This window comes from Salarias fasciatus, chromosome 8 (genome assembly GCF_902148845.1).
Source record: "Salarias fasciatus chromosome 8, fSalaFa1.1, whole genome shotgun sequence".
NCBI classification, from domain to species: Eukaryota; Metazoa; Chordata; class Actinopteri; order Blenniiformes; family Blenniidae; genus Salarias; species Salarias fasciatus.
Genome location: NC_043752.1, coordinates 13,538,370 through 13,565,489, shown reverse-complemented (window position 1 = coordinate 13,565,489; position 27,120 = coordinate 13,538,370). Strand labels below are relative to the sequence as shown.

Here is a 27,120-nt window from a genome sequence, read left to right as displayed (position 1 = left end):
GATTTGCGACGCTCCACATCTGTGACACGGCGCCGCCATCAACATGTGTACCGTGCAGATATCCACCCAGGGGCTTTATGGTGGGGAAATGGTCAGACTGTACCTGTCAGCTTGACTGTTGACTGTTAATATGGAGCTTCTATTTTCAAAACACAGCTCAGGGAAAGGGAATCTGCGTGTGTGTGTGTGTGTTTGCTTTCGTGCAGGAGGGAGATACAGAGCAGAGCGAGGGATGGGAGAGGTGCTGGGAGTGACGCCAGACCACACATCATTTAATCATGTTAGAGTGTGCAACCACTTTGTGCATATTTTCGGTTGCATTGGTGATAGGAGTTGTTATTGTACAGACTGTACTCGCAGAGAGGGGGCCTGACAGGAGGAGAGACGGGGTTGACAGTTTGATTCAGAAGAGGGAAACATAAATAACTTATTGTGGATTCTAAGATTTGGAAAATTGTGTAATCATATCAGCCTCGTGGCTAAAAAAAAAATATGCCATTATAAGCCTGTTATTTCACTTGAAAGAATCGCTCGAGAAATCTGGAGTGACAACATTTGAGACCACTTAAACGTTGAGCCTGTGGAAGGATGACCATTGAGCATATTAGCATTGGATTTCAGCACGTTCTTTTGGCTTAATCCCACTGTTGACTCGCCTGCTAAGTACCGAGTGTGTTATTTTTGCTCTTTTTAGGGAGCCCCTCTCCGCATAATCTCCCTTAATCTAATCTATCCCCCTTTATAATAGAGCCAGAATGATGCGACTTTATAGAGAAAGCTTTAGTGTAGATCCATACCAAACAGACCGGTGTGCCGGTTGCTTCCCCGGCCCCTCTGGCAAAGCTCTTGTGAAAATGCAAGTGACCTCTGCACCCCTTGTTAGGCTGAACAATAGGCCTGCCTGCTCTTACAGCTGCAGCCAGGCTGGAGGGGAAGTTTGCCGGAACAGAAAACACACATGTCCCGTTTAATGGGTTTAAATACTGTAGTTCTGGATTTACTTCAAGCGGGAATTGAATCATTTAAAATATGAATCACTCTCTTGATATGCTGAATTGCATATGAGTGGAGGAGGGGGGTTACATAAACCTGCTTAGTTGTTTAGAAAGCAAAATCCTTTTTTTTTTTTTTTTGTTTAGTTACAACTTTATAAATATGACAAACAGCTTATCTCCCTATGCTTCTTTGAGTTCTAGCGAGCTAGGTAAGTAGATGGCTTCATGTTTGTCTGTTAATGATCATTTTCACATTTTTCCCCTATTTAAATGATTAATTAAAAGATTAATTGAATTATTCACTAGATCGCTCTGGGATCGGTGCATTATCTGTCTGGATGACTTGGATTCTAAACTATAATGCAATTAAGATCCACTAATACTTTGTTTACATGTTTGTTGTCAGCAGGGTTTTTTTTTTTTTTTTGGAATTTCGACAGGCAAATTAAAGTGCAACATGATAGTTGTGAAAACGGCAACAAGGGAAAAAAAAAAATCCAATCTGTGAGTCTAAGCCCACGATGGATATAATTAGAGCTTTCTCGGCCCCCAGCAGTCGCAGGCTCATGCATGTTGAATGTGACATGCTGTGAAAAACATACGCAGATGATGACATTGCGCATCACTGCAGTGTTAAGTGTAAATGAAAGCCTCTGAATCATGAATAACATCCGGCGTCTCCCGAACTCTCAGCTTCTATGAATTAAACAAGGTCCAAACCCCGGGAAAACCCTGAAGAGTCGTCTAATCGTGCGATAGTGCCGCATAGCAAACATATTCCCCTCTTAAATTTCAGCGCCGAGTGTGAAACTAGCAGCTGCTCTCCAAATTCGAAAATGTCTCAAGAGGTGTAATCTCACTATCAAGAAATGGGTGCTGAAGCTCTGAAGAAATATCACATTGTTGTCGGCGTGTGTGCCGGAGATTTGATTTTATTTCTGTTTTTTTTTTTTTTACAAGAGAGAGATCCACACCTCTGATGAGTAATGAAGGTGATTCTGAGCAAGTGGTGGAATTACGTTGAGCAGAGCCCGCGGGGGTCCATATCTCATTGTTCTCTGACAGGGAAAATTAACTGGGATTTACTAATACACAGGGATCGTCCTTCCCCCCCATTCTCTCCCCTTCTCAGAGGAAAGGTCTGAGGGGTAATCTCTTTCCCGAGCACACCCCCCTACCTCACGCCAAACACAAATGCCAAACGCTGTCGAGTTTGCTATCGAGACGTAAAACAATGGCAGATAAAATCCCAGACATGTTGCGCCATGTCTCATTAGTCTGCCGCCGCGTGCGGACGCTCAAGAAGGCGACTTCTGTTGAGAAATCGTTTTGCATCTCGCCCTCCCCGCTTTTGCATAGTCACCGTGGCAAAGCCCTGAGGTGGCCCAAAGTTAGAAAGGGATTCATTGCATCGGTTCTCATACATCACGGCCCGCTGAGTACTTGTGACAATTTAAGACCCAAAAAGTCGTAAATTTGCATCATCGGGACTCCTCGCGTGCGGTTTTATAGCGTCTGATTGACGCTGGTATGAGACAGCGAGCCAACAACTGTCACCTCCTTCTGGTTCTTAATCTCAGGTTGTTAAATTTTGGTTGGTGGGTAAAAATACACCCTTTTTTTTCCCCTGCCGCTTAAAAGCAGTGAGATTTTCAAAGACGCACAAACAACTACAGTTAAGAGAACCATGCATGCTATTTGCAACCCGAGCGTGAATGAGATCTCCGCTTCCTGCTTTGATTTATGCCAGCTATGACACATTTATGCAGAAACTCATATTATAGAGCGCAAAACAGGCATGGCTTAACCGTCAATACGAGACTGAATCGCTTTGATTGATCAGTTACTCGGGTTGGCCGAAGAAATGCCGCAGAAGACTTTTCAGCGTTTCCACCCAGAGCCATCAATCTGCTCAGTCATCAGCCGACGTGTTTCCCAAACTACACTGAAGCACATGTCAAACACAGAACCCCCAGCAAATGTCAGCGAGATGCATATTTCAGTGAGGAGCGCGGTGCGGCGCGGCGGCGTGAACCGTGCCCGGCCATCTGCAGCGTTCGCGAAACGCAGGGCTCTGACCAGATCACTGGAGTTAATGGGCAGTTCTGCACTCGGAGCTAACAGGCGGGTTCCTGCTTGAGATAATGAACATTTTCCATTCATTACTCTTGTGATCTGTGCAGTTTCAGGCACAAAAACAGCCTTTAAATTTATATCCACAGAAGCTGTTATTTTAGGTCGCGCTGTCTGCCGTGTCGGCGCACCGATCCCATTGAAAAAGTGTCCGACTGCTTATTATGATTCATCAGCAGCCATTTTTTTGTTCGTGAAGCATTTAGGCGCTCAGCCTATAAAAATCAGCAAAAATGGCAAAAAAAAGAAAAAACCTCAAAACAAAACGCTTTCACAAATTGTCACAGCCGAAGGTGATCCCATTCAAATTGCTTGTTTTGCTCACCCGACGGCTTCAAACTCAAATACATTTGATTTTCAAAACAGAAAAGCTGCAAAAAGACACTCACGGTTGAGAAGCTGGTTACAGCTGGCGATCAACTGTTTAATTAACTAATCCATTCAGCATCTGTTTACCGGCTTTTCCATTCATCTGCCATCAGCGGAGCTTTAACCGACTTGTTAATTTAATCAGATTTTGCCTGTTTTTTTTGCGACCTGATTGCACTTTTTCTTCACCCCGCTCAAACAAAAACAGTCCTTTTTGCCGGTGATGAAGTGCAGACAGCAGTGACACCACACCCACAGCCAGTGTGTGTGTGTGTGTGTGTGTGTGTGTCAGCTTACACTGTACCCCCATGCTAACACGCTGTCTGTGTGCGGTCGGTTACCCAGGTGCAAGGCATGCATCACGAACCAGAGCTGATACACTGACGTGACAGCTGTGGGCTGTGAAAGAAGACCACGGGAGAGGGTCTGGCCGCTGGATCGGGCGGAATACATTAACCCCTTCGCATCCGAGCTCAGGAGCGGCACATCTGGTTTGCAAAGATGACAAGATGTCATCAAATGCACGATCCTGGCGAAGTCGGCGTCCGACTGAGCTGCGATATCAGGAAGCGAGATGCGCTCTCTTATCCAAACAGCACTTAGGTGACCATAAATATGGCCCGCCGCCACGTGCGCAGCCGCGTCCCGGCGGCGACTTTAAATAACTCCTCTGTAAACACGTCCCGCCTGTTTCCCCGCGCTCCCCCCCCCCCCTCCCGTCCGCCGGCCGTCCCGTCCTCGCGGAGGGGAGAGAGATTGGCTCCCGCTCGCAGTAATCACAGATATCATAACAGCAACTAGTGCCGATGATGAATGCTAATTAATTGGCCAGTGTTGTTTGGATGTAAACACGCAGTGGGACACATATGCAGCCACACTTCACACTCCCTATTTATAGGTGGCGATTGCATAAGCGCTTTTCTAACAACGGGGTGTTCTCGCTTTGTCAGTATCAAACAGAGAAAAGCTGCAACTGACCAGATTATTTTTACACAAAGACACACACGCACACACACACACACACAGATATTACACCCCTACTCCTTCTTGGCAAACGGTGTGTGGCCCAACGGGTCCCACGGCTTACAAAAATGTTGACAGTGGACGCTATTTTTGACCATCTGCTCTAAAAGGAGGGCATGTTTGAGTCACAGACGCTGTGGTGCGAGGCTGCGCCCGTGATGTGCCTGGCATGTGGAGGGATGGGGGGAGGGAGGCAGAGAGAGAGCAGGAGAGATGGAGAGAGAGAGAGAGAGAGATGGCTCACCCGAGGGCCCAGCATCCTTCGTGTCACCATGGATGTACGCAGCAGCGCGGCTGGTTTCACTAATGTGTGTTACATTAGTATGGAGGGTGATGGAAGGGGGTGTGTATGTGTGTGTGTGTGCGTGTGTGTGTGTAGGGGGGTTGGGGAGGGAGTGGATGATCCTTCACATCTTGGATGAAGAACAAGGGAGAAGATATCCTTGTGCTTGACTCATAGTGTAAACATCATCAGTGAGATGAAATAGTCTGGGGTCAAAAATGTCTCAACAAAAGTGTCTGTGTCTCGTTCCACCTCTCCGACTCCTTGCTTTTTATTGGAGTGTGTGTCTGTGTGTGTGTGTGTGTGAGAGAGGTAGGAATGCGAAACCTAATCTGGACTGGCCATGAGGATGGGGAGGGCCCACAATGGGGTTTTCTCAGAGAAGTGCCCTCATGTGTTGCCACTTTTCACATAGTTTACGACTCTTCTCTGGGAAGGGAGAGGGTTCGGCTGCGACACAACATTGTTTAACTATTATGCTTTTTTCATGCTTTTGTGTTTGCCTTCCTTCAACTCACTCAGCGTATACATTTCTTCAGATAGTTGTTCTTGTGTAGTGAAGTCCTTAAAGAAAAGTTTTCAGATGTTTAACATAATATCTAATATCATATATTAAAATACAGAATGTATATTTTCTATTTCTTTTAATTAGAAAATCATTATCATTAGGATGAAATGAACTATTTAGTTTTTTAAAATGCCAGATAATAGTTAAAGCTGTTTATCCTAACTGCATGATTTTATTTATTTATTTATTTTTGCTCAGAGAACACACCTTTCAGTGACGCCCTGCTAATTCAAACACTTAGAAAAAGCCTCAATTCATTATTGACTTTTCAGTTCATGTGGTGTTTTTTGGGGGGGCATCTGCACATGTCGACCAGCAAATGGAAAAGGCGCATTACTGCAGGCTGCATACGCTGAATTGTCTTTAACGGAGGGGAGCAGGGGAGATCATGTGAGCCGTAATTATATTTATGTTGGGTCCCATTCAATCTGTCACAGTAAATTTTGCCCGACTTGTCATATTGTAAATCATTACGGCAGATTAAATGCTGGTTATGAACTCAAAAGGCCGAGAAAGGCGTTCTCTCTCTCTCTCTTTGTGTCCGTGTGATCGCTGTATTTGTTTGTTTGTGACAAGCTAGTTGCGCATGATATTAGCCGCACGGTGTTTTCTGGATGCTCTCAATAAATTTTAATTGGGAGGAGAATGGGTAATGTCACCGGCGTTTGCTTTGAAGGAACCTCTTTCAAAGGACCGGGCAGCCTTCCAGAAAGTGTGAGAATGGCTGTGAAAGCCTCCGTGATTCACAAGCAGTCTCCCACTTTTTGTTTTCTTATTTGTCCGGGATCAAAGACGACGACGACGAGCAGCGATGGAAAGTTTGACTCTGTTTTCTGGCAAGTGGACTTCTTTCGAAATGGTGCAGGAGAAAGGAGGAAGAAAAACTCTTTTGATTCATCTCAATCAGCTGCTCGGCGCCGAGACGCTGGTGGCCGATGAAAGAAGAATCGCTCCTGCGTTGTCTAAACTCAGCCGACACAATACCATCCATAAATATACTAATGATCGGTTCGGTTCCACGTTCATTAGTGAGCGGCACGAATCGTTACTCTCAAATCACCAAAAAAGATTAGTTCAGAATGAATGAACTTCTCGTCTCGCACAAACAATACCGTCGTCGGGCTCCGTTTTTGCTCCTCCCTCGTGAAAGTTTCGCGGTCCGATCGGTTTACGGCGGCGGGATCGCCGTACACGCGTTCGAGCACAGAGCCTCGCCTCGTCTGAGCAGTCGCTTCATTTGTCTTGAAAATGGCTTGTTTGGAGAAGCCCCCCCGAATGTTGCATCCCCGCGATTTGTATGCGAATAACATCTACCCAAATAAACCTTCAGACATTTCCCTAATGTTCACTGCAGCAGAATCACATCTGAGCCTCATTTGCGCCGCCGTCTATACCTGAAGACATAATATCGTCCTTAATCTTTAAGAGACACTCCGACTTGCCGCTCTGCGTTATGGATTTTGGCATGCCGGGAGTTTTAAGAGGGGGAAAGTATGAATTATTTGTGCCATTACTTTTTGCTGCTGATGGGAAATGTTTTGCATAATAAACAGCCAAAACAACAAGTGAAAAATTAATGAGCAGCACTTTTCAAAGATATACTTTATGAAGCGTGTGGTGTGATGTTTGCAGATGACTCAGAAACATTCACAGCCTTCTCCTCAGACTGATTGTCAACCATCAATTTTCCACGACGACATTGTTCGGCGACTGGAGTATTTATTTTCATTAATCTCTACAGTTTGCATTGTCATGTTAATTTACTCTACAAGTCTCACTACAGCGTGAGATTTTAAGAACAATGAGGATGAAAGCCAAGAAGGCAAGGCTGGTATCAGCCGGGGAGGATATTGGGAAAGAGTAGTCTCCACTTTGCTGAACTCCCAAAGCTTCTTTTTTTTAATATTTAGCTCCTGTCAGTTAAAATCAAAAAGTTTCTCACTTTCTCCAAAGCTCGGAGAGAGAGAGAGAGAGAGAGAGAGAGAGAGAGAAGGGGGGGTCTGCTTCACGGGTGAAAGCCTTTCGCACATGAATATTTAATGGTTGCATTTTAACCAGAGTCATAAAATCCAAGAGGATGTGGCTGAAAAGAGAGCAGTGAGGAGTGTGCAAAGTAGGCTACATTGTTTCTTTATAGTCTGAGCTGGATGCCTGAAAGTCATGCAACTCTTTCTCCGGCTGCACAGTGAATCAAATATGTGGATTGTGTCGGGCTAATTTAAAGCCGGAGACACACTTAGCAACATGTTGCGGCCTGTTTTTGCAGGGTAAGCAGCTTGTTCTACAGCAGGATGAAGGAATCTTGGACCTTAAGGTGCTAAATTGAGAATGTTTCATTTTGACACTTCCCCGGTGCACTCAGGAAAATGGATTTGATACACTTGATCTATTTGGCCGGTTGACCAGATTCAGAGGCAACATTTTATTTAGTACACATAAATTGTAGCCTGATCAAGCTCGAGCTACAATAAAAAAAAAAACAAAACAAAACAAGGATATCCTTGTATTTAATATGCAGCCTTTCCTTCGCCTTGACTTCTTCTAGTCTTGTCATGCATTTTTAAAATTCTGTTCAGCCCTCCGCTGAGCCAGACTTGCAGCAGACAGACACTGAGCTGATTGTTAAGTTTGATAAAGCCCTGTGTACGCGTGCGGACAGGTTATTTTTTTTTGTGTACGTAAGCTTTGCCTCACAGAGGTAATCATTTGTCCAATATTGAATCAAGTTAAATGGACTCATAAATTGCAATCACTTAACTCAGCCCAACTATTATGTTTAATATTGCTTTGCGGAAAAGGTCAGCCGACAGTGGATCGGGTTCCAGCTACGCAGATAATTCAGCCGCCTTTTATGAGTCTTTTTAAGCTCCGGAAAAATCAGCAGCCGGGCGAACTGACTGCGCCGTACTTAATAGCAGCAGCGGCGGCGGCGGCGGCGGCGGCGGCAGCACAGGATACGCAGCGGCTACTGTTTATGTTTTCTATCCTTGGATATCCTTAATGCAGTGTTTAAAGTGTGTGTGGTTGGCAGGTTCCAGATAAACCACAGTGGATGCCCTTAAGGGAAACATAATAAAAGGCTTTCCCCACTGAAAGGTCCAAAGTGCAGTTGTCCACTCTGCACAGCAACAATGGAGCGCTTGTGCAAACGGAGCCATCAGCAGGCCTGGCAAGCCAGCTTATCAGGAGGCAGGGTGCACGGAGCAGTGGGTGCTGCTGCTGGTGCTGCTGCTGCTGCTGGTGGTGGGTGGTGGGGGGGTAAGAGGTGCTCAGTGGATGTGTGTGACTTTGTGTTTTGTTCAGTGGCACCAAGTTCTCCTTTTATGCGTGGTCCCTTTCATAGAGACGTGTGTGTGTGTGTGTGTGTGTGTGTGTGTGAGATGTTTTACAACCCACTGACCCAACAAGAGTCTTCCTGAATCAAAAACTTTCCCCAAAACTCGATTAGTAATTGCAAATAATTAGATTAGGTCGAGAAGTCTTCTTTAAAGAAACAATGAGTAGCAATAATAAACCAGCGGAGAACCTCATCTCTGTGAAACATTCCCCATTTGGTTGGATTCTGAACAAAAAGACCAGATTTTCTGACATAAAAAGGTTTGGTTAGTGGATTAGCAGGAGATCAGGTGAGTAATAGCAATAATTACAGCTAAAATGATTCGTCACGAGCCCAAATTTTAATGTGTGTTTTTACACACCGGAAGACATTTAGTGTTTTTCATTCTCTTACAAGGTTGTAATTATTGATATTCCTGGTGGCTAATTTCTCCCTTGATTAAATTAAAATTTTAATTAAAACCAGTCTAGAAAAGGAAAACCATAAAAAAAAACCGTCAAAATGTTTCACAATACTTTCAAGTATTTGAAGCATCATCCGAGGACACGTTTTCTTTTGAAACCTTTAATGACAATCTTTAGCAGCCTTCTCAGAAAATTTAAATGCTGCTGTAGCACTTTGAAAGTTATCATTTTGCATTCTTACACTGTTAAACCGACTTCAGCATGTTTTAACCGAGTCCCTGAAGCCTTGACTTTCAACAAAGTGAAGTGGAAGCAGATCTTAGGTCACTGTTGTGATGAGCTGCTTTAGTTTCTCGGACTTTACGGGATTACAGCGTCTCTGGGTAAATGATGTTTGCTCTGCTGAAAACCCAAGTTAATATCGAAATGCCCAAAAGCCGTGAGCAGATGATTGTGAAACTTGAAATAATCAGCTGATACCAGTCAGGTAATTCAAGCACACTGCTCCGTTGCTCAACCAAGCCTCAAGTCTGCGGGCTTGAAGGGTGACTCTGAATAATTTGAAAAAAGGAAAACTTTTGTCCGAGAAACTTTGCGGAGTCGCCTTTCAAGCCCTGCAGCAACCAGGCTCCTCGTTCACTTCTTCAGCAATGCAGGCCTACTGGATAAGCCTGGCCAGTGCTATCCAAGAGTAAATATTTGCATTACTTTGCCTATCCTAGTAATACATTTACCATGCGCTACCTTCATTTGGTGTAAAACCTGCATATGCAAAACCGAATAAATCCTCGCTTGTCTCTCTCTCACACAGACAGCAGTGATTTTTTAAGAAGTGCAGTTTGTTGGTGGCAGGTTTTTTTTTTTTTTCTTTTTCTTTTTTACCTCCCTCTTCCTTCTGGAAGCTGTTTGAGGTGTTGGATGAATGCATTGTGCGCTCAGATAGCTTACACACTTGCAAGATAGTCTGTAGTGCTTTCACTGCATTTCCTTTGGGACACAACACTTGGAAAAATATATAAAAAAAAAGGGAAGTCTCAAGGTGCCTGTGTTCGGCTTTAGATGTGACTCTGGGTTGGTAAATATTTAGAGAGCAAACATTTTGATACCAGCAGGGATTATAGTTGGGGGAAACATGTTTTTCTAAGAATGGGAATGTCAGCATATTGCAAGGAGTATAAGGCTACAATTTTTTTATTTTTTTATTTTAATGCCAGTCTCAAAAATACAACAGTTTAGTGAAATCCCACCGAGAAAAATCTGATTGTTTCTCCGAGTCCGGCTTATTTTGGCGCCGCTCGCCCACAGAAATCCGTCGTCTTTGTTCAGGAAGCGTCCGATTCATCAGCGGGAGTGTTGCCGCCCACAAACAGCCGACATATTTGTTCTGCCGCTTCACCTTGTTGGCTCGCAGAGAGAAGGTGCCAAAGGTGGATGTTAAACATGTCAAGTGCTATCTGCCTCATTTACTTGGCCGCTGAATATTCATGGCTCTTTGTACCGGCGTCAGCCTTCAGCAGACGACCGGCAGTCGCCTCTGCAGTCATCAAACGGGCTTCATCCTCTGATTTGTAACATCCTCCATCTTCAGATCTCCTGGAGATCTTCGTCCGCGTCACTGTTTTAGTGTTTTTTTCTTATGTAATGTGGTTATGCTGCCTGAAGCTGACAGCAGTTTCCTGTTGCGGTACTGAAGCTTGTGCCGCGTCTCACTTGGAGGGACGGGTCGGCGCGGGGCGGGCGGCGGGTATCACCCCGTGTACTTGCAGTCATGCCCATTGACTCTCCCCCGACGCCTCCGGGGACGCGCTCCGACCTCCGCGGGGATCTCGCCCCCTCTTTGCTCTCGCTCATGCGTTTCCCCTCCGCGCCGAGGAAACCGCACCGAATTCCTCGTGCATTACAAGAGCTTTCGGGAGGCCCCCGCGTTTGCCGCTTGGCCTCGTCTAGACTGCCGTTTTGGCAGAAGCGCCGGGCTGTGGCGTGCGGGGTCAGACTCTGGTAGCATGGCGGCGGGGATTGCAGTGGTTGTCTCATTAAATATATGTTTCCTGTTAACATGAAAAGCTCGCGCTCTTTTGTTGTGTCTCGCCTCAGATGAGAGGCACCCTCTACAGGCTGCTCTCAGCCCGGGCTGCATATTGTCAACATGGTTAATGCCGCAGATTAACAATTTGCATGGTGTTGTAATGAGCTTTGGGCAGCGGGGCTGAAAGAATTCAGATGCTTTTCTTAAATAAAAGTCAAACCAAACTATTAGAGACCTCCTTGAAATGAAAAATTATGTTTACCCAGTTTGTTTTTATTATGTGTCTATTGCTTAATTGTTGGTTTGTATCTTCATTTAAGCTTCACACTCATTGCTTCAAATGTTTGCGAGTGTTCCCTAATTAAAAGTGTTTTAGAATATCTCATCAAATTGCTGCTAATTTATTGATTATGAGCCGCTGTTGAGGTGAAACAGTCAGTATGCATCATGTAGATTAAGATGATTTATTACTGTGATATTAAAACGGAAGCTTTCAACAATAAACGATTGAATCAAATGCTTTTTGGTCATGTGCAGTTCATGATCTCAGTGCAGGTTCTGCAGGCTCCTCGTCCTCCTGTCACATGAGGATTTGGTTGCAGCAGCAGCAATTTCATCTCCTGTCGTCTCCCCGTTGATTGGTATTGATTCGTCGGGCTGAATTGGCCTCTTGAGTGGAAGTTGCATCAAATAATCCCTCCTTCTTGTTTCCCAAATCCATTGTGAGGTGCTGCACGGCGATTGCATCAGTGGCTTTCCGAGCACGTGGAGGCGAGCCGAAACGTTTCCTGCGGGTGTTAGAAAGAGGCGGCTTTTCCAGCCCCACTGTTTTACCTCTTAATGAGACGAGGGGAAAGTTGACCTACCGAATAATTGTGACAAACAGAGCCGGGGGGGAGCCGAGAGCTGCCCGGCCCCCTTTTCACTGTGGCTCTCGCTGCACCTGTGGTTTGTATAGACATGAATCTTTTCCCAGACAAAACGGGGGATTCTCTGTAGCTTGGAAGGATCCTCCCGCTGTGCGTGGATGACACGGTCTGCTGTGCCGCCACCGCCGCCGCCGCCGGTTGGCTTTCGATGAGGGCAGCTTTAGTTGATGAAATGGAAAAGTTCCAGAGCAGTGCACACTTGTGCGCAAAAAAAGGTAATTGGAGATCGCCGCTGAAGAGCTCTGCATGATATGCTTTCAGTTCAACTCCACGGAGAGACTGACCACTAAGTTTGATTATGTTTGCTGTTAACCAGACGCCTGCTGCGGCACGGCGAAATGGGATCTTGTTCAGACATGGCGGGAAGGTGAGAAGGCGGCGGCTTGTGCTGAACACACACATTTCTTATTTTCTGTTTCGCCCAAACTGAAGCGTCCACGTTATTTTGCTCAGATTCAATCCCCAGTTTTCACAGTCGAGATGTTCTGGAAACACGTGGCCGCGCTGACGACTCAGCACAAATAGATTCTGGCATCGCATTCTTAATTTATGAGTCTTGAGTGTCATGTATTGAATGACTGACACATTACAGATGACTCTGGAGCCCCACATTTGTGCAGGACTCTTTTTTTTTTTTTTTTTGCATTTTGCAAGCAGGTGTTTGAGGCTCATGGCAGCCGTGTTTAATTAAAGTAAGACCTCAGGTCGGTGGTTCTTCAGCCACTTCATGTCTGATTTGACACTGGAGGATCGGCGTGTGTTCAGTGGAAAGCAGATGAATGATTGATAAGAGAAGCAAAGCTGCTTCAAATCCTGCTCTTAGGACATTAATAATGAAGAGCACTTTGAGCGCCCTCAGTGGCATATGGGAGACAAAAGATTTCATTACTTCCTGGATTTTGCATGGCCGTTTTTTCATGTTGGTGGTCTTTTTCTGTGTTTTTGTATACATTGTAACCTCAATCGCCTTTTTATGTAAGATAGATGAATAAATTGGAGTTTTTTCTTGCGTTTCTTTAAGCTTCATCTTGCAAAGATGATCCACTAACAGCAAATATCTTGTCCCTATTTTGTGTTTTACCTGCCCTTAGACTCATTTTAAAAAGTATTTTTGTCTCCCTGGTTTGATTTTTGTGTATCTGTCTAATTTTTGTGTTTGCATTTTCAGTTTCTCCTCAAGAATTTAACTAAAAAGCTGAATATTCCAAGAACTACTACAAAAACTAACTTCTGAAATGGGCGGATGACTAACTCTTCCTCAAAATTAATACTTAAAACAATCAAAGACACCATATTTTGATTCTTTTTTTTCCTCCCACTTGGTTTGCCATTGTTTGAGGTTGTATTAACACTCATAATTAATGCTATCTCGTCGTGCTTGCTCCTTCTGCAATTGTTTAGTGGTCTCCAACTGGAGAATTAGAACCACCAACTGCTTATCTTGATGCAACACACTTGTGGTATTTGTACGACAGAAATGAATGGAAGCATGCTTTTTTTTTCGTCTTTATCCCCACGTTTGCTTTGCCAGTGTTTCCGACAAGTTGGGTGAAATTTGCACTCCGTTTGGATGGAAGCTGTAGTGACACCTTCCAGTGAGGATTTATTTAGCTCGTGCCCAATTGTTCTGCAGCGACTGGCTGATTTCACTCCGCAAGGTTGTGTTCGTGGCGGCGCTCAAAGTTTTTGACTGTTCACTTTTGAGTTGCGAGTGCCAGAGGTGCCAAAACACATAAAAGATGCTGGAAGAGGAAAAAGGAAGATGGGGAGATGTTTTTTGGCAGTGCCGTTCCTCTGTGAGACTGCCTCTCCTGTCTGCGGCGTAGACCCCGCTGTCAGGCTCCATGTCATCCTGCCATTGTTCAGGCCAGAAATCAGCACAGGCCTCCATTGTTCTGCGCTCTGCAGTGCAGCTACGACCTGCTCTGCCCAATATTGCTCTACCTCATATTTGTAAAATATTGTCACTTCCCGTAACGGCTTCTGCTGCTCCCACTGTCTCTCTCTTCTTTTTTTTTTTTTTTTTTTTTTCTGGCTTAGAGGTTATATACCGCCGAATCCTTTAAGCTCGGTCAAATAGTAGACTTTCGCTTTATTTGGGCTCAAAGTGCCACTGTGAGGGGGGGGAAAAAAAACAAGAAAAAAAACTAGGCGTTGACATTGTGTGGATGCACAAGTGTCTTCACGCCCCCTCTAAAGCCAGCTCTCCACAGTAAAGGAAGACATGCCTCAAAGTGGATCAAAGTAATTCCACCCCCTCCCCCGTCTAAACACAGCAACATGTTGACATGGTCCCAGTCACAAGCCTGTTGGTTTGTGAAGGAGCAAAGTGGCGGAGGATCGCTCCGGCTCGTGGGAAAACACTCCGGCTGAAAAGACGTCCTGACATTTGTTTTCGAAACAGCGATTGTCTGGCTCCATGCTAAAGGGCAGTGCGGACTTGTTCAGTCTGTTCAGTGGCTTTTTTTTTTTTTTCTCTTTTTTTTTTTTTTCTTCTTCTCTTTTCTGCAGGGGTGTTGATGCAGGCTGACTTCTCCACCGCTATTGAATGTCCTCCTTTCATGTGGTTTAACTTTGTAAGGTACTAAACTTAACACTTTCGCTCTGCCGCGCTGTCTGTCGAGCGCGGCTGGGCTGTGGGTCCCATTCAATGGCGGCGCAGCGTGGTTCCCTGACAGGCTGCGGCAAGTAACCTTTACTTCATTTATCCCAGTCAGACATTACGCCACATACACATTTTCGCCCTGGAAATATTCTCTCCTGTCCTGCAGTCACGGAGTGTTCTTCCAATGAGAAAAGCTGAGGTTAATTAAGCAAGAGAAAAGGAGCGCAGTGGAATACAAACTGGTATTTGTTGAATAGCGATGAAGGATTCTTTTTTTTTTTTTTTTTTTTTTCTTAAGCAGAACAAGATTTGAGAAATGAAAGGAATTGGAGATTAATTTCCTGCAGAGACATATTTACGTGACTGATAGTCAGTCGGGGCACTTTCAAGTCTGGGATGGTCATGAAAGTTTTCCAGCCGAGTGATCAGGCAGCGGCGTGTGATGAGAACAGTTATGTGAATAAGAGCTACCTGCTGTTGCTGCTGGAATTGAGGATCAAGACCGCACGAAACGGCGCCGCAAGATGCTCACATGCCGAAAGGTGTATCCAGGTCCAAGTTTAATTCAGAATAATGTGGGATGTGTAAAAACGTATGGATCTGGTGGTCGTAACGGTCTGGTTCTGGTGTCTTGCTCCAATAAGCCGACAGACATTTCTGAGCCGCCGCCGCCTCTCGCTGTGACACACGAAGAGACCACAGATGAGAATCACCTGTCTGCGGCGAGCTCCGGGAAGCAGAACCCATCTCCTCTCAAGGCGGGTTGTCACCGCGGCTATTAAGACTAATAGCGGCGGCCTGTGATAAGCACAGTTAGCTGGATTCATGACCCGAGTGGCCGAAGCGGCGAGATCATTTCCACTTGTGTGTTTTTCTGCTGATGCGTTTAATTTTTATCCTGTCCGGCGCTGTGACACGAGAGGGAAACCGGAGAGTGCCAGAAAGAGAGAGCAAAATAGAAATGGAGTGATGGAGCCTTGGATGAAATATTGATTGGTTCTATTCAGGGTAAAAGCATTGCAACAGGAGTGTATTATCTGAATTGTATGGCTCAAATCAGCTCCTCCTGCTAGCGTTGACTTCAAAAGACATAAATCCATTCATTGGAAGCTTTTACTGCACTTATCAATGCATATGATTACAGAACTCCCAAATTACATTTACAGAATGCATGTTTCCATAAATCCAATTGTAAGAGAGCTACACTAAGTAGTACAAGAGACAGTTGATTCAGATTATAGTAACATACAGCCGAGGCCTGTTGCATTTCATTTGTGATGCTAAACACATAAGCAGAAAGCTTTAAATTGTCTGAAATGAATAATTCACACATCTCACCAGATACTTTCCAGTGGAGAAGGAGTCCCTGTCGGCCCTTCATAAAGTAAAAGTTTTCGGTAGATGAGAAGCCTCAGGAGCTGAATCGCTTTGGAAATTATGTCGGGAGTCTCTAGAAACGTGTACATCAACCTGTCTTCATATTGCACACATATGTGAGCTCATGTACTCGCAGAATTTCATCTGAGAGACATGCAAAATATAACTGTTATTACTGTTACTGTGATTTTCTGTTTTCTGCGTGGTATCTGAGGTTCTGTAATGTTTCCTGAACATATTTTTCTGCTTTTCTTTTCCCATATTTCACAGTCATTTCCTGTACTTCCTGTTTCTTTTTTTTTTTTTTTTGTCAAATTCAGATTTAATTAGGACTGTGCATCTTCACTGGTCACATGATTTGATTCGATTGTGATTATCTTGATGATTGGGTTCGATTTGGTTTTCTGCTGCTTCCTCAGTTTCCTTCATAACTGCTCATGTGAAAAGTGAACTTCCCGTTTAGTTAAGAAAATGATTAATTTAGTCTGAAAACAGCAGACAAGTATATTTACAACAGTTGATTGTAAAATTCTGGCAGAAGATCATTTAGTCCGTCTCTGTTTTGTTACTCATTAGTATTAAAGAACCTGTGCTCTCCTGCATATCTTTACATTACCACGTTATAAAATATTGTTTTGTCGCTGCATGGATGCAGAATAGCCCGCATCCGGGAAATCCTCGCGCTGGCTGATCTGACCCTTCAGAGCAAGATGGCTGCCCTGTTGAGACGTTAGCGAGATCTCCTTTATGATTGCGTTTCCTCTCCAGTCGTACCTCCTTGTGAAAACCAGCCAAATACCCATCAAGTGTCAGATGCTCGCGTCCCCCCCCCTCCCCTCCTCTCTGCTGCCACATGGCATCGCCGGTATTAGCCGATTTCCCGGAGATCACTGGAGGATGCCGTCGGAGCACTTGTGCTCCTCTTTTCTCGCTCCGTGTAGAGTGGCCCGCTTAATGCATTGTAATGGTTGACCATTATTTACGCAGGGGATAAACAAAGAGAAGCGAGGAATTGATGGAGTAATCCACTCTTGCAGTCATTAGGCATTGAGATGGAGGAGCTGGTGGAGGCAGCCTCCTCCTCGTGCCTCTTGAGTCGAGCTGCTAATGGAAATGGGACTCATTAAGACACCTTATACTCCGACGCACCCAAGATCATGAGGAATTGCTAATTGATTGTCGTTAGCGTTCCTGCAATGAGATGCTCTGCCTGTTTTCTCATTTGTTATGAACGGCTTTGTTTTCTTCCCCCGTCTCCTTCACTTCATTATTGATGTTGCTGTTTTTCTTTCCTTCTCTTTGCCCGTTTTGCCTCAAGAGCCCTTAGCAACCGAGTCGCCTTAACACTCTAATACCTGGTTAACCGCAGCAATCGGATCCACAGCAATCCCACACGCATGTTCCAGCATCGAATCTGTAATATTACCCGTAATTAGAAAGGTAGTAGTATTTTTTAAAAAGAATCAATATTCTGGAGCTGCTAATGACTGAATGTGCCTGAAACACACATCCCATGAGCTATGGTAAGAGGGCGGGGGGAGAAAATGTGCTTCAGCCAGCATGGTCATGGTTGAATAGCGGGGAGAGGCAGGTCTTCCTGCGATGCTTCGCTTATTGGCTCTGGAAATTCCTTCCCCTTTCCTCTGGAACCAGCAGATTGTGTTCATCTCCGCCTTTAATCATTCTCCCTCCCAGTAGTAATGTGCTGCCTTTTTCCTCCCTGGATTCCTCTGTGTATATGTCCGCTACCCCCCCCCCCCTTTATTCTTTCACATTGCTTTTTTTTTTTTTTTTTTTTTTCCCCCTTATTATTAGACAGAGGAAGAAAGGATGAGGGAGGGAGATGAAGAATGGGGCCGGAAATGCAAATACAGGTTCTTTCTTGTGACAGATCAGGGCTCATTACACCAACCTCTGCTTTGCAGTTGGCTGGAGGATGTGCCTCTGCTTCTCGCTCTTGCTTGTCTTCATTAGATCACGACGTCTTTTCACCTTCGGTAAACCGCTCCTCAGCTCTCCGGCTGGTCAAACAGTGGGAACAGGCAGGTGACCAAAGGGGGGAGCCGCTGGCTGCGGGGGACGCGATTTGCTTTGCAGATGAAGCAGGACAGAGCAGGGGAGGGGGGGGGGCCATCATCATTTTTATGTCCGCGGTCAATCTCTTTGCTTTAGCGCTCTGCCAGCAGCCTACACCTCTATCTCTATCTCCCTCGTGGGAGTTGCTACCACCTTCTCGCTCTGATAGGGGAAGACTGAAAACAAAGGAAGAAAAATACAAGCACCCTCTTGGGCTGCGCTGGCTTTTGAAACAAGATATACTATAGAGAGAGGAGTAGGAGGAGAAACAGTATTGAAGCCATCAATTCATGCAGGACTGAAGAGCATCAGCTCGCTCATCGGCGCTGAAAAAACCTGAAGTATTTAACATGGAACTCTATTTTTGTGATTTTGGGCCCCGAGCTCCGTCGCTGGATTGACTGAATATCCACAGTAAAAACCCGGCTTCGTCCAGCCAGACAGCACCGCTTGATTCACAGTGACCAGCCTATAAACCACGCTGTGCAGGTTTGGTGTGGCCAGACCTCAACTTCATTTATTACCCAAAGCTGCTGTCGCAAGCATCCATCACAGTGTGGAGATTGATTTCTCGCTCCAGCCCTAAAGCTGTACGAGTACTCACAGTTTTCTCACTCGCAGGGATCATTACATACATTTTGGAAAGACTCTCTTTTGGTATTTATTCGTGTCTAATTGGTTGGCTTCACTTTGTTGCCGTGATGTCCCCGTCTTAGTGTAAACAGCCTATTAATATTAATAGACTTCCAAATGAACCTTTATTGTTAGTTGGTTTGAAGGCTTTTCGGTGGTTAAACATGCTGAGGTTCGCCGCAACACATACAATTGGTGCCAGAGGGTGAATACATTTGGAAGTTGTGCACAGCAGGTAGGAAATTACCTGCATCTGCATGCATAAGACAGGTAATTGGAAGTCGCAGTGACGCCGATCATGTGATGCAAAACATGCAAAGGACCGTACCTCTTTTTTTTTTTTTTGCAATATGTGCATCAGTGTGTGAGGCTCCACGTAATTACAGCAGCAGTGGTTAACTAGGCGCCGGCGATTGTGTCAATCAGTACAGGGACGAGCGCGAGGAGCTAACTGAGCTGGTGTCTCATGCCCTCGAAATGTATCGTGGTTAAAAAAAAAAAAACCCCATTATCTCCAAACCTGTAATCATCCCCACAGCGCTCATTCACGGCAGGGACGCGCTTCATGCTGACGACTCGGCCACATGACGGCACGTTCGTCCGTCTGATGCATTCACGTCACATGAACGTCCTCTGAGAACAGCGCCGTGTGTGTTGGGAAAATGTTCTTCTGTCAGTGTGTACAGTACAGACAGTATCTAGAGGACTTGATAAAACTCCCACGACTGTTACACTGAAGCCCTGTTTACACGACATTTCAAGTGAAAATTCGTCGTTTTCATTCTTGTTTCAGAAAAGTTTCGCATTTACATGGCAACTGCAGAAACAGAGAAAATGCTCTTGATTCTGACCAGAGCTTTCAATAATATAGACTGGGAGTCCTGCGGATCTTTTGCTACAGTGTATGTGCGGTAGCAGCGCTTCCTCCATCCACATGACACTGAGAGTTTCCAGAAAGTGTCGTTTTCACTCTTCTACACGATGATTTTCAGACAGTTCCACCTTACTGTGTCATTTATTTGGTATATTCACTTGTTTCAGAGGCAGTGTCTTGAACAAAGCCTGTTATTATATTTGGATCAATTCCGTATTCATAATATATTAAGTTGGGTTAAAGTGATTTCATCAAGCTCAGTCAAAAAAAGTCAATGTTTTAATTTAATTTATCTATCCATCTGGACACTCTGCACAGGGTGAAATAAGAACGACTAATGACTAACAGGTCTAAACCAGAAATGTTTTAGTTCTGAAGAAAAGCTCAAACTAATCCACTACCACGTTCCAGCATGATATGATTCATTCATTGTCTTTAACAGGTAATAAGGCAAAATTCAAGGTAACTTATTTACTTTGCAATTCAATGGAACGATCTTGATGTACAAAGAAACGGTAATGAACTGATTGAGGTATTCTGAAACGGTTCATTTTTTACCGCTCGGCACCGACTGGTACAAAAACACATCACTGAAATGACTGGTGACATTAACCTTTAGGCTTAATTTCATTAAACTATCCCAATTAAAGTGTTGCGTTACACGGCGGCACTCAGTTTCCTTTGAATTAATTTGTCTGGAATCACATTTTCACTGTTTATGGAAACACACTGGCTGTGAAGCAAGTCGATCGCGTCTCCTGGTTTTTATCCGCCGAAAATCATTACGGAACGACGTGACTGTCATCCTCGCATTTGCCTCTCCACTTTCTCCTTTGACTTCAAGTGTCTTTGTCAGATGTCTTTTGAAAACCAGGGATGCGTAGCCTGGTTGATCTTGCGTGTCTTGAACGTATCAACAGCAGGAAGGACGTGTGGTGATTTCTGTGCCAAGGTAGCGCCGAGTGGAAGTGGAGCGCTGCTGAGGGAGGTGAAAGGGAGGTCAGAAGTATCACATCTGGCTTTTCCCGACAAGATGAATGGGTGATTTACACAGTTCTGGATTTTTTAAGACTGTCAAAAAGAATTAAGTTTAAAAAAAAAAAAGGTAAATTTGCTGAGTTTGTGAAGGATATTTGAAGATGATGAGGAAGGATCACCCTCGAATCGTTAATTCTGCTCAGCAAACAGCATGTTAATCGCGAGTAATGCAGGCTGACTCTAAGCTGTTTTGTCACCTTTGCTAATTGTTTTCATTGAGACCTGAAAAAACCTCTATAATCCCTTCACTGTTCCACCTGCTTTCGCGTCCATATGCATTCAAATCCTACTGTATTTATTAGCTAAAAATTCAAATGTGGCCCCTGAAAAGCTGGCGTGGCGGACGGACGGACGGACGGACGGAGGTCAGCGTCCCCATGTGACACTCCCCCCCAACACAGCGGGTGGTGTCCAGCTCCCTCACTGGCGGGTTTCATACCCACTTTACACAGGATGACCGGCAAAACCCACGGCTGACTGGGGAGGAACGAGGCCGTCCGGCTCCGGTGGCTGCGGCAGCAGCGGGGATTTTGACTCCATGAGGACCCAATTAAACCTGGGAGGGCCTCTCTGAAGGAATAATAACAATGATAAATGCACCTCTGTGGCCGGCTTAAAAGGCGGCAGGGAGAAATGTTTTATTGTGCCGGCCTGTCGTGACACAATTTACTCCGGGCTTCTGGTTTTTTTGCCGTATCAGGAGGAAAATCTCGCCCTGTGAAAGTCTCTTTTTTTGAAGAAAGCTTTAAACATTTTGACGACTTGGCTTTACGCCGCATCGCACGTCGGATTTGAAGCGAACCCAAATATCCACGGTTCCAGTGATTTCAAGAAAAAAAAAAAAAGTCTTTTAATTAGATAACTAGGCTCTGTATTTCAGATTTGCACTTTGCCGGCAGTTTATCAATTACTGCTTGTGGTTTCATGCTGCCAGTCAGTCTTTGTCTGGGCGCTCCAGCCTCCTCCTCGCCGCGCCGCAGAGCCGTGTTATTGTACTTAAACAAATCAATTCTGTTGCAGTTGAGCTTTTTTTTTTTTTTTTTTTTTTCCCCTCCATCCCCCGTCATTATGAACTGTTTGCAGTGCAGAGCACATTGATTTTTCACAGCCCTGGAAAAGCTGTTGATGAATAGCACAGAGGTATCTGGGGAGAATCTGGCTTAAAAAAAAAAAAAAAAAAAAAAAAAAAGAGGCACCCAGCGTCAACCCCTCCTCGTCCTCCTCCTCCGCCGACCCACTGAGCCTCCAGCGCTCCTCCACTTTTTCTTCAGCACTTCCAACGGAGGAGAAACACTGCCTGAAAAATCTTCCAATCATAAAAAAAAGGAAAAAAAGAGGATTAAAAAGAAAAAAAGTGCAAAGCACAGGGGAGCGCTTTCTCTGGCTGAATGCGAAAACACACCTTGTGGTTAGACGGTTTTTATATTTGGAGCATTAGCCTTGTCCTGTCAACCAAAAACATGAGCTGAAGGGAAACCGGAGGAGATCTGACTGGGGATAGAAATGGCCAGCACGCAGTGTGTCACTAAGCAGATGCCTGATGAAAATAATACTCTTAACAGGATGGAGGAAGGGGAAAAAAAAAAAAAAAGTAAGAGACTTTTGTCACTCCCGCCACACACACGGATCCACAAAGCAAGAGCAAACACCGTCGAGATATTTTTATTCTTTTCTTCTGCGCTTCATGCGGCACTTTGAACGTTTCATAGTTTAATGTTTGAAGCGTGACAAAAAAGCTTGCTGTCACCCTCCAACTTTTTTCTTTGACTCTCTGAAAATGAGCCCGGTGCTCTCCGAGCAGAGGACGCGGTTAAAGGAAAAACAGGCCGCGGGACAGAAACTGTCTCCGCAGAGTAAAATATGACGGATCATAGAGGGAGATTTTCTGATAGGGCTGTACGATATCAACCAAATAGCGCATGGAAATGTCATTTACTGCACAAACTGTTCAACAAGGACGGCTTACGTTTTTTTTAATTATAAACTGATCACAGATCCCTCGTTTACCTGCTAATCCAAAGGTAGCCCGTTCTTTATGTTTGTTGTCTTTCAGAGAGACACGAGTCTTAGTTTTCGCCGTATAGAGGTCAGAGGTCATCCACTCATCTGAACATTTACATCTTCCTGCGGCCTGTGTTTATTGCGCCGTTAATTAAGACCGCTCATCGCGATGAATTCATTAAAGAAAATTAAGCTTCTGTACTTATTTGCCGGAGCGAGCAGAGATAAATCACCGTTTTGAACCGCGTGGCCCGAGCGAGATAAATGAAACATTTAGTTAATTTCACATTCTTCTTTTAAATGATTCGGCGCCGCATTGTAGTCCAGTAATTCGGTTCTTAACGGGATTAAATCTGCCTCTTCTTCTGGACGTCGGTCGTAACCTTTTTTGCACTTTGTGGAGTAATGTGGTCGTCTCCGGCGGCCTGAGCGACGCCGGGCCCGGGCTCTGCCCCCGCCGGCTCGGCTAAGTGCTAAGCTACGGCGAAGGCCCGTCTTAATAGGCTTATCTGTCAATTGGGAGTGGATTGTGAATGTCGACTCGGCGCGCGCTGGATGTTTATGATGCCGTGCCGATCCTGCGGAGCATCGGCTGCTCTTCTGAGTCGTCCTTGGCGGGCAGGAGAGCGTGAAGGAGCTTCTCCGCGCGGGAAGACGTTAACCGAGGTGCAGATGGCAAATGCCACTCCGAGCCCAAAGGGATCGTGATATAGGCTTCATTTCCAGGAGAGAAAAAAAAAAAATGCAAATGTAATAATCCAGTACGTGAAGATTAGTTGATGACGTAAAAAAGTGATTGTTACTTTGTTCTTTGATTTTCCAGAAGACGTGAGGCGCTGGAGTGTTTCTCCTCCTGGTGTGTGAATGGGTGGGGGGGTTCTCCGCTCGCCGATCCACAGCTGAAAACAACACAGGTGAGTAAAAGCGATGGAGTTGGTGGTTTATGTGACGCTGTGTAGTTCAGATGCTGAACTTTCTCGTTAGAAATGTCTCTTGAAATGGATATCGGCCTCCCCTGCCGCTTTAGAGTCCACGGCTGTGTTTGCTCCGGCATGCGTCGTCCTCCGGTGTCTTTGGTAAACACACGCCACGGCGAGCGGTGTGTGTGTGTGTGTGTGTGTGTGTGTGTGTGTTAGTGTGTGTGTGGCCGGCGTTGGGCTCCTCCTGGTAGAACATGTTGGTTTCATCACAGGCTCCTGAGGGGCTTCTGAGTAACAAAGTGCTTGTGTTACACACACACACACACACACACACACACTGACATACTCACAATAGGTCATGCTCATCCTCTCCGTCAGCAAAGCCACCGGTTCATCCTTATGCAATATGGAGCTCAGTGTGCATTCCACTAAAAGGGAGAATTATGCTTTGGAAAGAGGAATGTAATTGGTTTGTCGACCGTATTATACAATATAGCTATGGATTAGGAATTGGGACATCCATGCCACACACACACACACACACACACACACACACACACACACACACACACACGCACGGTGAATAGATAAGAGTGGTTAATCTTGATTAGAGCAGTGTGAATGTTGAGAAATGCGGCGCCCTGACAAACATCTGCCTGCCACAAAGCTGAGCGGGATAAACCAAAGTGATTATTGTGGAAATGTCAGGCGAGGTAGACAGTGATAGCGAGTGAAGCGGAGGGGGGATGTGACATGAGTGGGGACATGGCAGGAGTGCTTCACAGTCTCTCTCTTTCTCTCCGTCACACTCTCGGTGACAGACTTTTCCTTCTTACTTTTACTTTAGTCGGGGGCGGGGGAAGAAATGTAGCCCGCTCTGACGGAGAGGCTGAAATAAAGCAGCTGCCTCAAACAGAGTCTGCTGGCGTCTCAGCCGAACAGCAGTTTTTAGTCTTCAGACAGTGGAAAAACCAAAAGACACTCAGCTTGAGTCTGTAAAAGAAGACATTGGCCACATGGAAATATCTACAGGACAGTGACTGAAATATGTGTAAATTGGAACATTTATTATCAGACTTTTTCAAATCAAAACATTAAACTCACCAATGTTTAGGTTGATGTATAAGTTTAAAGGGCAGATTTAATTTTTTTCTTGAGGCACAAGAATGTCAAAATCCCTCCTAACAGCTGTGTCATCATTGTTATTTTTTGAAGAAATAGTAAAAAAGAAGAAGAAGAAGTACTTACTAAATATATTCACTTGCCTGATAAAGGTTTAAGTAGCTCAGGCTGATTCATGTCAGTGTTGGCTTTGTAATAAGTAAAAATTATGAGAAAGTTTGTAAAAGATTTCCTCCTCTAGCGGTGGATTAATCAACAGTTCTCCACCACAGAGCAGTTTTCGTCCACTTCTATTTCACAGAGCCGATGTTTGAAGGTTGCCAGGTTGGTCTTTTTCTCGGTGTAAGCCCTAATGAGTAATTGCTTTCCTCTGCGAAATGTGAAGGTGCAGACATTCTGTTAACTGTGCTAAAGGGGGAAAAAAAGGCGAGAGGGTGGTGGGGGATGGGGGTGGGGGGGGGGAGAGAGAGAAAAAAAAATCCCCTTCCTGTCAGTGGTCTCTCTTTCTCTCTGTTCTTGTGAGATCTGGAACTGATAAGTGAGAGGCCTCTGGTAACTGAACAGGAAGGATGGAGGGCCCGGCCCCCCGAGCCACATGTCCACCTCCCCTGTTCAGGCAAAACAAAGGCAGCAGAGCACGCCGCTTCACTACAGGTCTCCGAAAACCCCAGTCTGTCAGGAGGACGATCGTCACTCCAACCAGTGAACTCTTATCCCAGGGAGATTTTATTTATTTATTTATTTTTTCAGTGAAATAATAATTACAGAGAAGGCATTTTAATAAATCAGACCAAGGCCAGATTAATGTTTTGAAACTGCTTCACACCGAGGCACGATCACAAGTCCCCCGTTATCCCGGCTGGCATTTAGTCAAGTGGAAATACCGTATTAAACAAGCACATGATGGAGCCGTTTATTGTGCCTCCCAAACACGGCCTGAGTGATGAGCTGTTAAACTGACAGGCGTGATGAGGCTGCTGCTGTTTTCACCGGTGCTTAGTAGACACCATAAGGGAGATATAGACGTACTGCATCTCAGCGTCAGAGGATGTTGAGCGCCGATCATAGCATAAGTTTGGACAAATTGGTCCAGAAGAAGAAGAAGGAGAAGAAGAAGAAGCAGGACGGTGCAGGAGCTTCGCACGCAGCTGAAATCAGAACCGAAATTAGCGCAAATGTTTTCTTTTTCTGAAAAGAGAAATTACAGAGAGGCTGATTGTAAGTTTAGAGTCGTACAGAACAGATTCTCCAAAATTAGAGGACGATAAAAGGGCTCAGAGAGGAAGACGATCTATAATTTTGGTAATGATAATCTTTTTTTTTCTTGGGGACAAAGACCATGTTTGGTTAGAAATAAAAGATGTAAGTATAGAGTAAAATCTGAAAATAAGTGCTTGTCAGTGTGCTTTCTATCTTGACATAGTTTATTATCACAGTCTTGACTTGATATAAACTGGATAGTGCCTTAGATTTTTTTAACTTTTTTGTTGTGATTCTGCGTTTTACAGATAGCAGGGGTGGATTAGTTTGATGCGAGTGGATATTTTCAGTGGTGTCGAACTTATTTTCCTCGAGGCTAAACCTCCAACTGATCTGAAGCTGGCCAGACCAGTAAATAAATGATGAAATAATAACCTCAGCTAATGACAGCTTCACTTTTACTGTTGTTTTAGTGCAAAGAAGAATGACTTCATTAACTCGAGATTTTTATACAAAACTTAGAGAATATTAATATTTTCCAAGAAAAATAGTTCAAATCTCATTTAATGCCATTTTTTATAACGCCTCCTGGTGTGCAATTCAGTATCTTTGACGACCATAATTCCTTATTTGAATTTTATGTAACCAGAAATTCTTGAGTTTTTACTCTATTTGGCAAAACTGCTGAAAAAATGTGAAATCAGTATGCAGGACGTTGTTCCTCAGACTGATGTCTCTTCTCAAACAAGATTTCTGTTGCCGTCATGAATTCACCCTCACAGTTTGGCTGGTCGGCACCCAGTTAATGAATTAGTGATTCCTTCTCACTTTCTTTAATTCTCCGTGGCGTCCGATGGTCCGGGGGACTGAACTTGACACCCTTTATTGTAGAGTCAATATTTTCTTTAGTTATCTAAGTCTTAAGTGCCAACTGTACAGTTTAAAGCAATTTTACACCCTCTGCAATCTGCGAGAAGTGTCCTCCTCGTAATATTCTGTTTCTTCACAAACAGTAGCTCCAGTAATTAAAGTGCAGAAGAGGCCAGAAGATTTGTAGCAATTGCAGGATGGGATCTCCAAAAGTCTCGCTTCGCTTATTACCAGCAGCTGCATGTAACAAGATTCAGTCTGCCGGAGTGTCCAAAACCGTTTTGGGAAATGCAAGAACTCACTTAACTGGATCATAATTACACAACTTGTGTAAAAG

At 44.7% G+C, this 27,120-nt stretch overlaps 1 protein-coding gene across 2 annotated transcripts in view; it reads left to right on the top strand.

Annotated features, from left to right (window-relative positions):
- The window catches only part of LOC115392805 (zinc finger MIZ domain-containing protein 1-like), a 98,727-nt gene that overhangs the window by 3,893 nt on the left and 67,714 nt on the right, over positions 1-27,120 (top strand). For both annotated transcript variants that reach the window (XM_030097402.1, XM_030097401.1), the window contains exon 2: positions 23,495-23,585. The gene's annotated coding sequence lies outside the window, so the exon portion shown is untranslated. The remainder of the gene's footprint in view (positions 1-23,494; positions 23,586-27,120) is intronic.